Here is a 17,017-nt window from a genome sequence, read left to right as displayed (position 1 = left end):
AAAGCCTCTGGAGAAAGGGAACACTGGCTTTCTGTTAATTGGCAAATGTTCCAGAGGGGCTCTGTTTTGGTTGGATTGTGTTATGTTGTACGTACACATATGGACCTGAGTCTCTGTTGAGTTTATAAAGTTCAGGAAAGGTGACTGATAAAATCTTGATTTCTGTTAATTTGTCTCAATAAAAGCCCACTGAACCACCCCCCCACCCCAGAGGAAAAAAACACATTTATTGAGTACTTATTATGGTCAAGCATTGTTTAAATGTCTTACAAATACCGATTCATTCAAGCCTCCAAACACTATGAGCTAAGTATCTTAACCATATTATACATGAGAAAACGAAAGCACAGCTACATGTAAGTCATAGAAATCAGGATTCAAGTCCAGGATGTCTGCTCCAAAGACTAAATGCTTAACAACTGCTATTAACTGTTTCTCTTGTTCTCTAAGAATTTAAAAAAGGAGATGATGGTGGGGGCAGAGGGTCAGGGGAGGGGTACAGACAAGGACAGTGATAGGTACGGGTTTTCACCTAAGGTAAAGACTGACAGCTTTATAAGGAATACTGCTGAGTTTATCATGGAGTGAGCTGTAGGACCGACACAATCAGAGTGACCAGTGGCCAGACTGGGGGCTGGGGAACCCAGGGCCGTGGCTGACAGCCTGACTGCTAATAATAGCAGTGACGTGAGAACAGACATGGCTGCTTCTTGCTATGTATTGTATCTTCCCCAGCTGAACTGATTTTTCATCTTAATAAGGGTAATAATATTCTGAAAAGCAACTGCGGCCTTTTGGGTGTCTCGATGGGGAAGTGGATGGGTCCCTGGCGTCATATAAACTCCGCAAAGACTAGTCCTCGTGTTTAGAGTTCTTGGTGCGTGTCCAAGGGTTGGAACTATAGAACTAAATTTTCCTTCAAGTCTAATTATGCCGCATATGTTTGAGGAGAGTGATGTTTCGAAAGAGGCTTGTGTGACAACCGCACTAATACATGAGAACACTGAGCTGCCCACTGTCGGGCAAGACACACAGGGGAGCAAGACACACAGGGGAGCAAGACACACAGGGGAGCTGACATTGACTTTATTGGCTCCTTGCTCCATGTTTCCACAACCGCTGCCAGTTGGCTGTCCTATTGGCTGCGCTTTTTCTTTTTCTTCTAAGATTTTTTTAATTAAAAATATAGTTAACATACAATATTGTATTAGTTTCAGGAGTACACAATAATTATTCAACATTTATAGACCTAAAGAAGTGATCAAAATGGTAAGTCCAGCAACCATCTGACACCGTACCATGCTGTCACAATATTGTTGACTATATTCCCCATGCTTTACATTACATCCCCATGACTTATTTGTTTGTTTTTTTAAAGATTTTTATTAAAAATATAGCTAACATACAATATCATGTTAGTTTCAGGGGTACTCCATAGTTATTTAACATTTATAGACCTAAAGAAGTCTAGCAACTGTCTGACACTGTACTACGCTATCACAATATTATTGACTATATTCCCTATGCTGTATATTACACCCCCATGACTTATTTTATACCTGGAAATTTGGACCTCTTAATCCCTTTCCCCCCTTTAAAAATTTTTCAATTGCAGTCGACATTCAATATTATTTTATGTTAATTTCAGGTGTACAGCATAGTAGTTAGACATTTATATAATTTAAGAAGTGATTCCTGACTAGTACCCATGAGGCAGTATACATATGTAGTTATTACCATATCATTGACTATATTCTGTATGCTTTGCTTTACATCCCCATGACTATTTTGTACTTCTTAATCCCCTCACCTTTTCCAGCCTGTCTCCGAAACCCCTCCCATCTAGCACCCCAACAAATCTACTACCCATCTGAAACCATATGTAGTTATTACAATATTATTGACAATATTCCTTAAGTTATACCTTATTCTACCCATAACTACTTTTAACAACCAATTTGTACTTCTTAATCCCTTCCCATTTTTTCACCCCCTCCCATATGGCAAACATCAAAATGTTCTCTGTATCTATGAGTTTATTTCTGTTTTGTTTGTTAATTTTGGTCTTAGATTTCACATATAAGTGCAATCACGTTGCTTATGTCTTTCTCTGTCTGACACTCCACTCAGTACTACACCCTCCAGGTCCAGCCATGCCGTGGCAGAGGGTGAGAACCCATTCCCTTCCATAGCTGAGCAATATTCCATTGTATATATGTACCACTACTCTTTATCCATTCTTCCATCCACAGACACCCAGACTGCCTCCACATCTTGGCCATTGTAAACAATGCTGCAATGAACATGTGGATCCACACTTCCTTTTTATGGTTCTTTTTTTTATGGTTTTTATGTCCTTTTCTATGTTTGCTATCTTTGTGTTGAAGTTCTCACTAAGTTCCCTGAGCATCCTTATAACCAGTGTTTTGAACTCAATGTCTGGTAGGTTGCTTTCCTCCGTTTCGTTTAGCTCTTTTTCTGGATTTTTCTCCTGTTCTTTCATTTGGGACACGTTTCTTTGTTTCCTCATTTTGTCTGCTTCTCTATGTTTGTTTTTATGTATTAGGTAGATCTGCTGTGTCTCCCAGTCTTGGCCAGGTGGCCTTGTGTAATCGGTGTCCTGTGAGGCCCTGGAACAGTCTCCCTGGTCACCTGCTCCAGGTACTCCAGGGTGTCCATTTTGTAGGTGTGTGTGTCCTCTGTTGTAGTTGTTACTGGCACATCAGTGGGTGGGATTGACCCTTAGGCTGACTGGCTGTGGGGTTAGGCCACGTCCACAGCTGACAGGCTGCTGTGAGGGGGGCTTACCCTACTGAGTGGAATTTGCCCCAGCAGGCTCTGGTGCCCTTTGAGACTACCCTTTGTGTGTGCTGCTTGTAGGGCTAATTGGGTGGTGCTCTGCTGTGATCTGAAGCCAACCTCCAAGTATGTTGGTTCTGGAGCCTCTAGGGAAGATTTCCAGTGCAGCCCCAGGTCACCCACTGCCTATGACCGACTGGGTAAGAGCTAAAAAGTGATCTGCAGTTGTTCGCTGCCTATGCAAAATGTGGAGACACATGGGAGGGACCACAGTATGAACGGAGAATGTTTGCCACCATTACTGGGCTTGGGGTAGCTCCGCAAAAAATCAGGACACCTGGATTCCTGCTGCTACCTGCTGGCTCCCTTAAGGTTCAGCCGCTGATAGAGCCTCATTCAGTATACAAGTGGGGTGAGGCAGGGTCCCAGGGAGTCACTAGAGTGGGAATAGTTGTGGTCACCAGGTTAATGTAAATTCTGGTGCCAGTGCTGAGCCTGGAGCTACTCAGCAAAAGCCTCAGAGCACACTGAGGCCAATCACCCCCTGCCATGGGCCAGCCAGACTCTGATAGTTTTCCAAGAAATAATGCGATGCAGGCAGGGTTGGTTGCTTGGGAGAAAGTGCCTCCAGAGTTGGGGGAGTTGCGTGGGGAAGAGTCCCACTGAGTCAGCAGAATGGAGCAGCAGAGCTCACCAGCCAATCAGATTCAGGTTTGGCCGGAAGTGTAGGGGGCGGGCTCAACACAGTAAAGATGGCGGCTGCTTGCCAGCTGCACCGGTGGAGGCGCTCACACAGGGAAAATCTGACTGTCGTCCAGTCCTCCCCACAAACCCACACACCTCGGTCTGGCCCTCCATCTGTCTCCAATGCCATCATCCCTCCCTCCGCTGGAGCCCAAGGTGAGTACCTGCGAGCCAGTGAGTCTGTGCGCCTGCCATTTAAAAAGACGTTTGGGTTTTCCGTAGCCTTCCATCCCACCTAGATGGTCAGAATTCCCACTGTTTTTCACAGCCAGATGTTGTGAGGGTGCCTCTTCCCGGCACCAGTACTCCGGGCTGGGGAGTCTGGTGTGGGGGGCTGGGCTCCCTCTTTTTTCTGAGGGAAACCTCCATGGCTGAGATATCCTGCCTGACTCTCAACTGCCACAGGGAGGTTTGGGCCCATTCCGTGTCTCTACCTCTATTATCAGTCTCGATGTGGCTTCTTCTTTATAGTTTTAGGGCTTATTTTTGGCTAGACTTCAGATGGTTCTCCAGGTTGCCAGTGCTATAATTTAGTTGGGATTTTAATGTGTTCACGGAAGGATACAGGCACAGTGTTTATCTACTCTGCCATCTTGAATCTCTCCGACTTATTTGTTTTATACCTGAAAACTTGGACCTCTTATTCCCCTCTATCTTCCCTCGTTTTAAAATTTTCAATTGCAGTTGACATTCAATATCATTTTATATTAATTTCAGGTGTTCAGCAGATTGGTTAGCCGTTTATACAATTTAAGAAGAAATCCCCAACTTGTTTAGTACCCACCTGGCACTACGCATAGTTATTACCATACTATTGACTATATTCCTTATGTAATAATTTGCATCCCCATGACTATTTTGTAACTACCAATTTATACTTCTTAATGCCTTTCCCTTTTTGCACCCATACCTCCAACCCCCTCCCATCTAGCAGCCATCAAAATGTTTTCTGTATCTATGAGTTTGTTTGTTTTTTGTTGTTGTTTGCTTTGTTCTTTAGATTCCATATATAAGCAAGCAATAGGCAAGTAATAGTCCATTGTATATACGTACTACCTCCTCTTTTTTTAAATAAAAAAAATGTATTTACTTAAAAGCATTCAGAATGGCAACAAAACAGCTGCAATTTTTTTTGGAATTACAGAATGGTATTCAGTTAACAGAACAACAATTATTTTGTATAAGCTACATCAGAGACAACTGAAGATGAAAAAACTACCATCCCCATATATAACTAATTTGTGCTGTGAACCAACAAGGACTGGTTTTAAATTTCCATGCCAATTTACAACCCCCATACTGTACCAGGCAAGGTTAGTGGCTATTGAAAATACCACCAGGACAGGGCTATCTAAGGACACATTCGGTCATGTGTTAACTATACAAAAAAAGATACTGTACAGTTTAAAAACAAATCTTACACAGGCTTACATTTCAATTTTTTTCTTTAAGATAAATGAGTTGTGTACAGGGGGGTTAAATGCTTTATAGACAAGAAAAAAAACTGCACTAGAACCAACTTATTCATCATCATCTTCATCTTCCTCTTCCTCCTCATCCTCGTCTTCCTCCTCTTCCTCTTTTCAGCCTTGACAACTCCCCTTTTTTTTTTTTTTTTTGCCACACCGGGCTTTCCTTTAGCTCGGTATGCAGCAATATCCTTTTCATAGTTTTCCTTCAGCTCTGCAGCCTTCTTCTCATAAGGCTGCTTGTCATCTGCAGCCGTGTTATTCCACATCTCTCCCAGCTTCTTTGCAACATCACCGATGGATAGGCCGGGAGGCTCTCCTTTGATTTTTGGGCGATACTGAGAACAAAACAGGAAAAAGGCCAAAGGAGACCTCTTGGGTACATTGGGATCCTTGAACTTCTTTTTTGTTTCCCCTTTATGAGGGATACAAGTTTTCATTTCTTTCATAATGGGCCTTGTCCGCCTTTACCATGTCTCCAGATTTTCCTTTTTCTTTAGCAGACATGGTCTTCCACCTCTCTGAGCACTTCTTCGAAAACTCTGAGAAGTTGACTGAAGCATATGGATGCTTCTTCTTGTGCTCTGCCCGGCAAGTTTGCACAAAAGATGTATATGATTGACAGTTTGCCTTTTGGCTTCTTAGGATCTCCTTTGCCCATGTTTATTTTTCCTCCGTGAGCACAGGGTTGCCCAGTGCCCGTCCAACTGGCATTCGGTGCTGTCTCTATGGAGCTCAGTGTACTGCAATCGTACTACCTCCTCTTTATCCATTCTTCCATCAACGCCAGGCTGCCTCCACGTCTTGGCCATTGTAAACAATGCTGCAATGAACATATGGATACACAGGCCCCCGCCATGTCCTGGTTTTTTTTTTTTTTGGGGGGGGGGGCATAAATACCCTGAAGTGGGATTACTAGGTCCTTCTTTGTCTCTTGTGATAGCCTTTGTTTTAAAGTTTATTTTTCCTCGTATAAGTATTGCCACCCCAACTTTTGTTTTCTTTCCATTTTCATGAAATAACTTTTTCCATCCCTTTACTTTCAGTTTGTGTGTGTGTTTCAATTTAAAGTGAGTCTCTTGTAAGTAGCATATGTAAGGATTTTGTTTTCTTATCCATTCAGCTCTCCTATGTCTTTTGATTGGAGCATTTAATCCATTTACATTGAAAGTAATTGCTGATAGATATGTAGCTACTGACATCTTATTATTCATAATTTTTATCTTTTTCTTCTCTCCTGACTTAAAGAATTCTCTCTGACATTCCTTGTAACACTGGCTTGGTGGTGATGAATTTCATTAGTCTTTTCTTGTCTGGGAAGCTCTTTATTTGTCCTTTGATTTTGAATGATAGCCTTGCTGGGTAGAGTATCATTGGTTTAGGTCCTTGCTTTTCATCACATTGAATATTTTGTGCCAATCCCTTCTAACCTGCAAAGTTTCTGTTGCGAAATAAGCTGACAATCTTATGAGGGTTCCCTTATAAGTTACTAGCTGTGTTTCTCTTTCTGCTTTTAGGATTCTCTCTTTGTCTTTAACCTTTGCCATTTTAATTACAATGTGTCTTGGTGTGGGCCTGTTTGGGTTCATCTTGTTTGAGACTCTGCACTGCCCAGACATGTATGTCTATTTCCTTCACCAGGTTAGGAAAGTTTTCAGTCATTATTTCTTCAAATAGGTTCTCAATCCCTTGCTTGCACTCTTCTCCTTCTGGTACCCCTATGATGAGAATGTGGTTGCATTTGATGTTGTCCCAAAGGTCTCTTAAACGCTCCTCATTTTTTTTTATTCTTTTTTCCTCTTGCTGTTCCTGATGGGTGTTTTCTGCTACCTTGTCTTACAAATCACTGATTCTATCCTCTGCTTCACCTAGTCTGCTGGTGATTCCTTCTAGTGCATTCTTCATTTCAGTTACCGTATTCTTCACTTCTGACTGGTTCTTTTTTATGGTTATGTCCTTTTTAAGGCTTGCTATCTTTTTGTTGAAGTACTCACTAAGTTTCCTGAGCATTCTTATAACCAGTGTTTTGAACTCTGTCTCTGGTAGGTTGCTTACTTCCATTTCATTTAGTTCTTTTTCTCCTGTTCTTTCATTTGGGACACATTTCTTTATTTCCTCATTTTGGCTGCCTCTCTATGTTTGTTTCTATGTATTAGGTAGATCTGCTGTGTCTCCTGTCTTGGCCGGGTGGCCTTATGTAGTAGGTGTCCTGTGGGGCCTGTGGCAGAGTCTCCCTGCTCACCTGCTCCAGGTGCTCCAGAGGTGTTCCCTGTGTGGGTTGTGTGTGCTCTCCTGTTACAGTTGAGTTTTTATTGCTACTGGCATGCTAGTGGGTGGCATTGGTCCTCAGGCTGATTGTCTGTGGGTTTGACCATGTCCACAGCTTATGGGCTGCTTACTGCACTGAGTGGGAATCATCCCAGCAGGCCCTGATGCCTGTTGAAACCACCCTTTGTGTGTGCCGCTTGTGGGGCTAATTGGGCAGTGTTTTGCTGTGATCTGAAGCCAGCCTCCAAGTATATTGGTTCTGGAGCCTCTTGGGAGGGTTTCCAGTGCAGGCCCAGGTCAACCACTGCCTGTGACTGGCTGGGGGCTACCTGGTAGGCACTACAAAGTGATCTGCAGTTGTTTGTTGTCTGTGCTAAAGTTGGAGGCACATGGGAGAGGCCACACTGTGAACCGAGGATGCCTGCCACCAGTACCAGACCTGGGGTAGCTCTGCTTAAAGCCAGGACACCCTGAGGCCTGCTGCCACCTGCCAGCTCCATTAAGGTTCAGCCTCGTGCTGTATGTGAGTTGGGTGAGGCAAGATCTCAGGAAGTCACTAGAATGGGAAGAGATGTGGTCACCAAGTTAATGCAGACTCTGGTTTGGCGTCATTGATGAGCCTGGAGCTAATCAGCACAAGTCTCAGAGCACACCAAGGCCAGTAGTGCTCCCTGGGGCCCACAGGCTCCAATAATTTTCCAAGAAAGAGTGCAATGCGGGTGGGGCTGGCTGTTCGGGAGAAAATGCCTCCACTGTTGGGGGAATTAGGTGGAGTGAGCTCCCAGTGGAGTTCAGCAGGCCAATCAGATTTAGATTTGGCTGTGGTGGGGGAGGGCTCAACACAGGAAAGATGGCACCCACCTGCTGGCTGCAAGGGAGAAGGATGCCACACAGAGAAAATGCTGACTGTCCTCCAGCCCTCGTGCTGAAGCCACACACCTAAGTCTGTCCCCCCTATGTCTCCAATGTCTCCAATGACCCTTGAGTCACTGTCCCTCTGCCAGAGTCTAGGGTGAGTGCCTGGGAGTGAGAGAGTCTGTGTACTGTACATTTAAGAGGACATCTAAGTTTCCTGCAACCTTCTGTCCCACCCAGATGGTTGGAATCCCTACTGTTTTCACAGCCAGATCTCATAGGAGCTCCTCTTCCAGGCAGCAGTACTCCAGGCTGGGGAGGCTGGTATGGGGCTGGGTTCCCTCGGTCCTCTGGGGGGACCCTCCATAGCTGAGATATCCTACCTGATTCTCAACTGCCACACGGAGGTTTGGAGTTAGCCCATTTTGCATTTCCGCCCCTTCTATCAGTCTCTATATGTCGTCTTCTTTATATCCTTAGTTATAAAATTTCTGTTCATCTAGACTTCAGATGGTTCTCCAGGTTGATTGTTGCATAATTTAGTTATAATTTTAATGTGTCCACATAAGGAAGCACGCATAGTGTTTATCTATTCTACCATCTTGAATCTCCCTCTATTTGCTGCTCTTTTGATTCTGGCTATAAATGCCAGAGTACCATCGAGTAGTATTTTCTAATCAAATAATAACAATGTGATAACAGTAATAGTAACAGAGGCAGCCGACATACGAGTTCTCTTTGTGCCAGAGAGCACGTTAAGCCCATTACATAATCCTCTTTTTGTTGTTGTTGTTGCAATATTTATTCATTCTAATATATGATGTATACTTATTCTTTGTTTTGTATTACTTTTAAAGTTGATAAATAAGAAGACCACATTTTCCAACTTGAACAGGGCCGTTTGATATGAGGCAGGAGGGATGTATTTCTTGATAGCTGATCTGTGCTAGGTGTTTTATCCATTCATTCACTTAATTTGATAAGCAATGAGTTTATAAAATGGATTTTATCATTTCCACTTTAAAGAAAATAACATAAAACATAGAAAATGATGTCATATATCTAATTAGTGACAAAACAAGGAGTTCAAACACATGTTTATCTAAGGCATTTTTTTACTACACATTTTACTTAAAACTGTTTAAAATTACATAATCCTCTTTTAAAGCACCATATAAGAACTATGAGCTAGGTGTTATACCTATTTTTATAGATGAAGAAACAGGTCCAAAGAAGTTAAAGTACTTGTTAAAGGTCTCTCATTTGGAAACCAGAGAACATAAGATGAAAACCAGCTCTGGGTTTCCAGATTCTGGGCCCTTAAGTTCCATACTGTCTCCATAATGTAAATGCTGCCTTTTTTGGCCCTTCTTTCTCCTTTCTCTTTCTCCCTTCACTCCCTCTACAAATATTTTTCAAGTAACACCCGTGTGCTGTGCACTGGGCTCAGTATTCAGGATGCAGGGATAATGAGATCACACCATCCCTACCTTCATGGACATGGCAGCCTGGGGTTTAATTTCGGCTGGATAGTTAACATCAAGGGCAGCTCCAGTGCTGAAACTGCCTGACTTCTCTAGAACTCAGCTGTGTCAATAGAAGATTTTCCCTTCCTCCTGAGGATCCTTCAGCTCCTGGGCAACCCCTGGTTGTCCTCAGTACCTGGGGAAGAAAGCTCAACAACAACACCCATGGTATGGAATCCATTCCAGCTCGCTCTAAGCAGAAGTAGGCCTTCTCTCAGCACTGCCTACCTGTCGGCACAACCCTGTAATTAAAAACATGGGCTCTGTATTCAAAGGTTTCATACACCAACTCTTCCTCTTTATAGCTATGTGACCTGGAGCAAGTTACTTAACCTCTCTGTTTCTCAGTTTTCTCCATTGAAGTGAGGATGTAATAGTATCTACCTCATAGACAGTATGTGTAAATTACAGGGCTCAGTGTATTTTAGCTGTTAACCCCTAATGAACTGATATATTTATTCAACTAATATTGAATGAATGAATCCTGTCTCACAGGCCAAATTCAATCTTTATAATATTTATGATAAAGATTGTCTCTTTGACCCAGTCATGATTTACTCTAAAGGAGTTAAAAGCAACTAGAGTAAACATCAAGTGATGCTTTTGCAGGCACAGACACAGTTTGGAAGACATATTTTTAGATATAGTTTTTCTTAACCTAAGGCATTTTGCTGACTTGTGAGGAGTCAAGGCACTGGCTGCCAGCATCAGAGGTTTCCAGAAGCAGGAAGGTAGGGCCATGACATGTCTCTGAAGCATCTCTGACATTTAGGAAGATAAGGACCTGCTTTTTGGGGTCTCATCCATTCCAGTCAGTCCCCAGGCCACAGCCCTTCCTGCTAATGCTGAGATACAGTTAATCCTCATCCCTTTGATTATTCATGAAGGATAAGATAGAGCCACTTTGTTCTCTTTAAATTTTCAGAGCTTCCGTTTCCTACAGTTGCAGGCCGCTGGGGACCACGGGGTCTTGCTATGAGAAGTCCCTCTCATCTGGGGGCTCAAGGTGGGGCAAGCAGAAGAAATGAGAGAGGTGCAGTTGTTTCTGAGGCTGTTGCTGTGATGTGGTACCAAGGATGCTGGATCGGGAGTTCCTGGCACTGGATATTTGGGTTCAGATATGACCCCTCCCATTAATTAACATGGCAGCCTGGGAAACACCACTGAACCTCTTAACCTGGAAATTCTAACAGCTAAATTTCACTGGATATTTATCATGTGCCAAGCATGCTCCAAGTTCGCAAGTACCATGTAAGGCTGGCACTAATATCACCCCACTTTACAGATGTGGAAATTAAGTCTTAGAGTGGTTGGGAAGGTAGAACTGGGATTAAACCTATGGCGTCTCACTCTAGAATTCAGAATCCGATCTCTTCACTGTCACATACTATCCAGTGGGGTACGATTGTTATAAGACTAAATAAATAATGTTTTTAAAGAGTCTAGTACACAGCTCGTGTGTGACACAAATTCACGTCTGTCTTTGTTTTCTTCCTGCTCTGAGGCGTCACGTATGTGCCTGCTAGTTGTGGTCCTAAAGGATACAGACTGAGCATAGATGGACCATGGGATGATGGAGGGGGCGCTGGCTGGGACAGCCCCACGAGCCAGGAAGAGGTGGCCTCATTTAATTGACAATGCACACTGGATACTGACAAAATTTGGGCAGAATATTCAGAACGTGGGATGGCGTGAGCAAGGGCACCAAAGACTGCTTAGTAGATTGAAATCACTTAGTAGATTGAGATCACCAGGAAGGATTTTATTTTTCCCCCTGGGATTAACGCAATGACAGGGCCCTCCTTAGCTCTGCCGATAGCTTTTCTAGAATGTAGAAAAATGGCTTGCAACAGCTGTTTGATTCACAAATATTTACTGTGTTTATTATGGGGCAGGAAACAGGAACAAAAAGAACAAGACCCAGTTGCTCTGACCGAGGGGCTTAAAGGCTGGCGGAGAGGATAAGAGGAGGAAATCAACAATTCATAGCGATAATGATAATTGCTAACACTTACTTTATGCCTGCCCTTATTTAAGTGCTTCCTAGGCATCAGCTTATTTAACGTGCATAGAAACCCTCTGGGGAGGAAATGTATTGTCATTGTTCCCACTATGTGAATGAGGAAACTGAGAAGTCGAGTCGGTTGCCCAAGGGGGTGGGCTTTGGACACAGACTGTCTGACTCCAGGGCCCTTGCCTTAGCCATCACCCGTAGGAGAGCAGAGGGAGAAGGAAGGTGCAGCCTGGAAAGGTGGAAACGTCAGATGCCCTGTGCGTGGAGTAAAGGGAACGCTAGCTGCTTTAACCGATAACCCCTGGAATGTCAGGAGTTAAGATAACAGAAGTTTCTTTCTTCTCCTTTCTCATATAAAGTCCCAGTGGCAGTGGGGCAGGGACAGGACCGGGGAGGAAAGTGCAGTTATTAAGGTTCTTGGGAGGGTGCAGGCTCTGCCATCTTTCCATGTGCTCCCAAGGTCAACCTTGACATCTGCCAGGAAACTGGGAAGAGAGAGAGCACGGAGGATGTCGTCAGAAGGGGCAGGCCTGGAAGTGATACATATCACATGACTTCTGCCCTCACCCCATTGGCTCCAGCTCAGGTGGCTCCAGCTAGATGCAGGGGCAGGAGGTGGGGAAGGTGGCTTAAAACTGCAGTCCCTGGCTGGGCAGTCACCTGCCAGCAGCAACTCTACCTACAGAAGGCGAGCACAGAGCTTGGTGGGCAGCCATTTCGGCCACACCCCTAGGGAAGCTGCAAGCCCTTCTGTACTAGTGAAATAAAAGGAATACGGAGAAGTGGCCAGAGAAAGACAGAGAGAAAGAGAAGGTTCAGATGACAAGGGCCATTCGTGCCAGGAAGCTAAAGAGAACTTTACCCTGACAACAGTGGGAGTCTGTCGATTACAAGCGAGGAGCGACAAGAGCAGATTGGGGTGTTGGGAAAACCACTCCGGCTGGGAGTAAAAAGCTGACTTAAGAGAGGAAACTGTGGGCAGGAAGCCAGTTAAATGGCTGCTGCAGTAACCTGAGTGAGAGATGCTGGGACCAGAAGTCAAAAAGCAGTCGATAGAACAGGGAGAGGCAGGAAGATATAAGAAATGTCCTATTGTCTGAAATTATGTATATGAAAGCCTACCTGGCCCCCACCTCCACTTCTGATAAATACCCACTCCCCACCTCCAGTGCTCACCTTTGCCCTACCCTCCACCTCCACTCTTGTCCATTTACCTGTTTATCAGCCTCAGAATGGAGTGCAAATGCCACTTCCTCAGGAAAGCCTTCCCTGATTTCACCCACCCCCCCACTTCTATCCCAGGTCAGGTCTCTACTATAAACACTCATATCACTTTGTATCTCCCTTTCATAGAACTTGGCCTTTATTCGTGTGATTGTTTGATTTACACGCCCACCCTTGATTTATAGAACGTCTCCTTGCAAGGAGAAACTCTGTCGTGTTCTCTATTGAATACCTAGTGCCTAATTCGATGTCTAGAACGCAGTAGGCCCTCACTGCGCATGCCTTAGAAGAGTGAATAAATAAGAGAATGAATCAGGGGATCTGGGACCTTGTAGCACGTTGGAGAAGAGCTCAGCACAGTTGCTGGCTTGGGTCACTGGGTAGATGTTGGTGGCTTTCATGATCAGGGATGGTTATTGTTTCCCACAAAGGACTTTACGGTGATTGCGCAGAGGGTCTTGTCTTTTCTGCTGAAATTGAATGACTATCCAACATGCCCGTCCTCCAACACACTGAGGATCCCTACTCACCCCAGGCTGTCAGAGGTTAATGTTAAAGGGCTATCTGATCAATCAGTCTTTCGGGAAGGACCATTAGCACACAGGCCCACATATGAGGTCGGGGAGCCTCATGAGGCCCCTCTGTAGTTTCTGCCCCTCCCTTCTGTGGTTTCTCCTTTGAAGTGATTTGAATGACACTGGGAAATGCCCCATCCATAATGAATAGAATTTAATAACTGAGTGGTAACCGTCTAAGCTGTCTGAAAGTTAAGGTCTGCTTTCCTTTCCAAGATCTCTGTTCAGATGAGATGATGGAAAAGGTAAAAGGACTCTAAAAGCTGGAAAGCATCAAATGTCAGGCATAGGTGCAAATAACCACATAATAACAGTAATGTTACTCTCCAAAAACTGCGCACATCCCCAGGCAAGATACTCAAAGTCATACTAGGAGCTTGTTAAATGGGATTGGCAGCAAAACCCTCATCTTGAAGTTCCTGACATGAGCCCAGCTGGGTTGCTTATTTTGTTACTTTTCCTTTAAAATATTGTAAGCCCATTTTTAGCCAGGTTTGAAAGATTGGATTAGGGGATTACCCTCTCAAATCGTCTGGCTGTGCTACTGTCAGAGAAAAACCGTGTCATCACAGATGTAGAGATACTTGGGCAATTCCATTGAGAAAGAAACTTGCTCTGGATCAAACTATTTTCTCATCCTATGTTGACATTTCCTTCAAAAGTACAGTGTAGGCTGGCATTTCTTATTTTCTCTGCAAATTCCCCATCTCAGCCTTTGATAAAAATCAGACAGAAGTCTTGGTACCATTAGAACTCCATACAGAAGATTAACTCAATTTAGGAAACTATGCTAATTAGGTTTAACCTTCTTTGTCACCTCATCAATATCAAGTAAGGAAATGTGTGCCCGGGCCACAGTCTCTTGGCTCTTTAAAATGTCTATAGTTAGCACTAGGTAGAAGTTGAACAGATATTTGTTAAACGGATGAATAAGTGAAGGGATGAATGACTTGGGTTCTCCCAACATTCTAGGTTGTAGAATGGAAAGAGAGTCGGTTTGGCAGTCAGCCAGATTAGGATGTGAGTCCTAGCTTGGCTACTTGCTACTTGTTTTTCTTTGGGCCTCTGTGGGCTCTCCACAGTGAAAAGGGGGGCAGCCCGGCAAAATGGCTGTATTAGTTTCTTATTGCTTCTATAACAAATCACCACATACTGAGCGGCTCAAAACAAACAAACAAAACCCCACAGATTTATTATATTACAGTTTCAGAGATCAGAAGTCAAGAAAAAAAAACCAAAAAAAATCTCATTGGGCTAAAATTAAGGTGTGAGCAGGGCTGTGTTCCTTCTGGAAGCTCCAGGAAGAGAATCCATTTCCTTGCCTCTTCCAGCATCTAAACCCCACCCGCATCCCTTGATTCATGGTGATTCCTCCATCCTCAAAGCCAGTAGTGCAGCATCTTTAAATCACTTTCTGACTCTTCCTCCCTCTTCTATCTTGAAGGGCCCGTGTGATTACATGAGGCTCACAGGGGTAATCCAAAGTCCTTAACTTAACACATCTGCAAAATTCTTTTCGCCATGTGAGGTATCATGCTCACAGGTACCAGGTATTTGGTCATTAGATCACTGGGCTTTCCACTGTGAGGCAATGAAATGGTCTGGGTTCTCCTTAGGATTCCTTAGATTTTGTAAGACAGTGTCAAGTCCACCCAGCTTGGTTGCGTATGCACGTACATGGATGTGTACTTGGCCAAGTCTTTCCTTTAATGGTCACGTGGACTCAGTGCTGCACGCTACCTATCAAATCCTGGTTGGGAGAAACGCTATTCAGGGGGACCCACTCACCTAAGAGATGGGCAGTTCAACCACACTGTTAAACCGGCCACAGGTTAAGCCAAACCACATCCTTCTGACCCCAGGATATTTGCTTTCACTAAATGTTGCTTTACTTAGGCACCATTAGACTACATTAGGGGTAGACCATAAGAAAAAGCATCATGGCAATCGTTGCATTTACTGTAACAGTTTTGTTGAGGATGTTCTTTGCATGTCAGCATACATTTCTTATGAGAAACCACAGGGAAATATTCCCTCAGTCTCCATAACGCAGCACTAGTATGGTTTTCCTTAATAGTGACTGGTTTATTTCTATTAAATGAGCACTAGCTCACGTGGCTGGTCATTTTTCCTTATTTGTGCGCACTGTTAGGAAGCTAAGAGCCAAGACCGTCGTCCATGTTCAGCAAAGCTTTAGGATATCAGAGCCTGCATTATACATGCCAACTGATTTTCCTACCCTCATTATCCTTGTCCCCCAGTTCCTTCATCTGTTTCACATTTTAGTTCTTACTGTTGTAATGTCTGTAAGCCCAGAATGAGACACGGTAAAAACTTTTATTTCCCGAGATTTTTTTCTCTTTTGTGAGAGACATGCTCCTGACACATTCCTCTTTGTTCCAGGAACAAACTCAAATGAAAAAAAAATGAAATAAAAACATGAAAGGAAACATCATCAGTGCCAATGTTTAAACACTGACTCTCAGCAGAACTGAGTTTAGCACCATTGTAAAGACTGGCACTTATGCTGATAATATAATATGAAAACAAACCTCTAATGCTTTGTATGCTGAGCACACTAGGATCATAAATGCCAGAATTCTAAATGGCTTGCTTGCTGTTAGCAGATTAACTGGCACTGACATTCATTTCTTTTCTAAGGGATGTTTAGCTTTATTATATCTTTACTCATGGTCAAAAGACATCAGCACATTTTGCTAAAGTGATTGCAGATATTCCTCTCAAGGCTTTCCTAAAGTTTTGTCTCTTGGCCTTCCTGTTGTTTGTATGAGAGCTTGCCTTCTCAGAAAGGAAGAACAGAAACAGAAATGTGCTTCATATTATGTAGGGTTTTGATCATCGTAGAAAGCCAAGATGAAAAAAAAAAAATTCAATGTTAGTGTAACCTCCAGCGAAAATATCTTCAAGATAGACTGAATCATAAGAGTTCATCTCTGAGTTCATCAAACTACGGAATTCCGGACAATGAGAACTTCTCAAACCCTACTAGATGGTATATCGGGACCTTCTCTTATTTCGAAACCGTCGCGTCCAGAACATCATATGTATTCACTAAGTACTTGTTGGATTAATGAGTAGCCTCTCAGTCTCGGAAAGGCTGGAGTTCGACGCCAACCCCAGCAGACCGTGATGGATACACAGTGCTTGCTGTGTGGCAGGCATGCAGTATGCACGAATGACTGGCTCTGAGACACATCCAAATCACAGAAGGAATTACTGCCATCCCTGAGCTCCAGAGCAGCAATTTTTATTTCTATTATTTTCCCCTTCATCAAAGACACACCTGATAGATGGCATTCACATATGCAACCACCCTCACGGGTGTACTTAGGTGTACGTGTCATTCCCATTGTGCTAGTACAATCGTCTCAGTCCACCTCTCTCCCACTCAAGAAAATATGTCAGAACACAGATGAATAAGGATGTCATTCACATGGGAACAATCTAGAATCCATGGCAATTTATTAAAAAAGTAAATCATCCACCACTTTGGCATTTCAAATAAAAGTGGTTCAGGACCGT

General features: G+C 43.6%; 1 protein-coding gene and 1 pseudogene across 1 annotated transcript in view; both read right to left on the bottom strand.

Annotated features, from left to right (window-relative positions):
• VAT1L (vesicle amine transport 1 like) overlaps window positions 1-17,017 on the bottom strand; it is a 144,669-nt gene that overhangs the window by 100,226 nt on the left and 27,426 nt on the right. The window lies entirely within an intron of this gene.
• On the bottom strand, window positions 5,064-6,118 carry LOC117035191 (high mobility group protein B1-like; annotated as a pseudogene).

This window comes from Rhinolophus ferrumequinum, chromosome 15, assembly GCF_004115265.2.
Source record: "Rhinolophus ferrumequinum isolate MPI-CBG mRhiFer1 chromosome 15, mRhiFer1_v1.p, whole genome shotgun sequence".
In the NCBI taxonomy this organism is placed as follows: domain Eukaryota; kingdom Metazoa; phylum Chordata; class Mammalia; order Chiroptera; family Rhinolophidae; genus Rhinolophus; species Rhinolophus ferrumequinum.
Note: the sequence above shows the minus strand (reverse complement) of the source record. Positions and strands in the feature narration are given on the sequence as shown.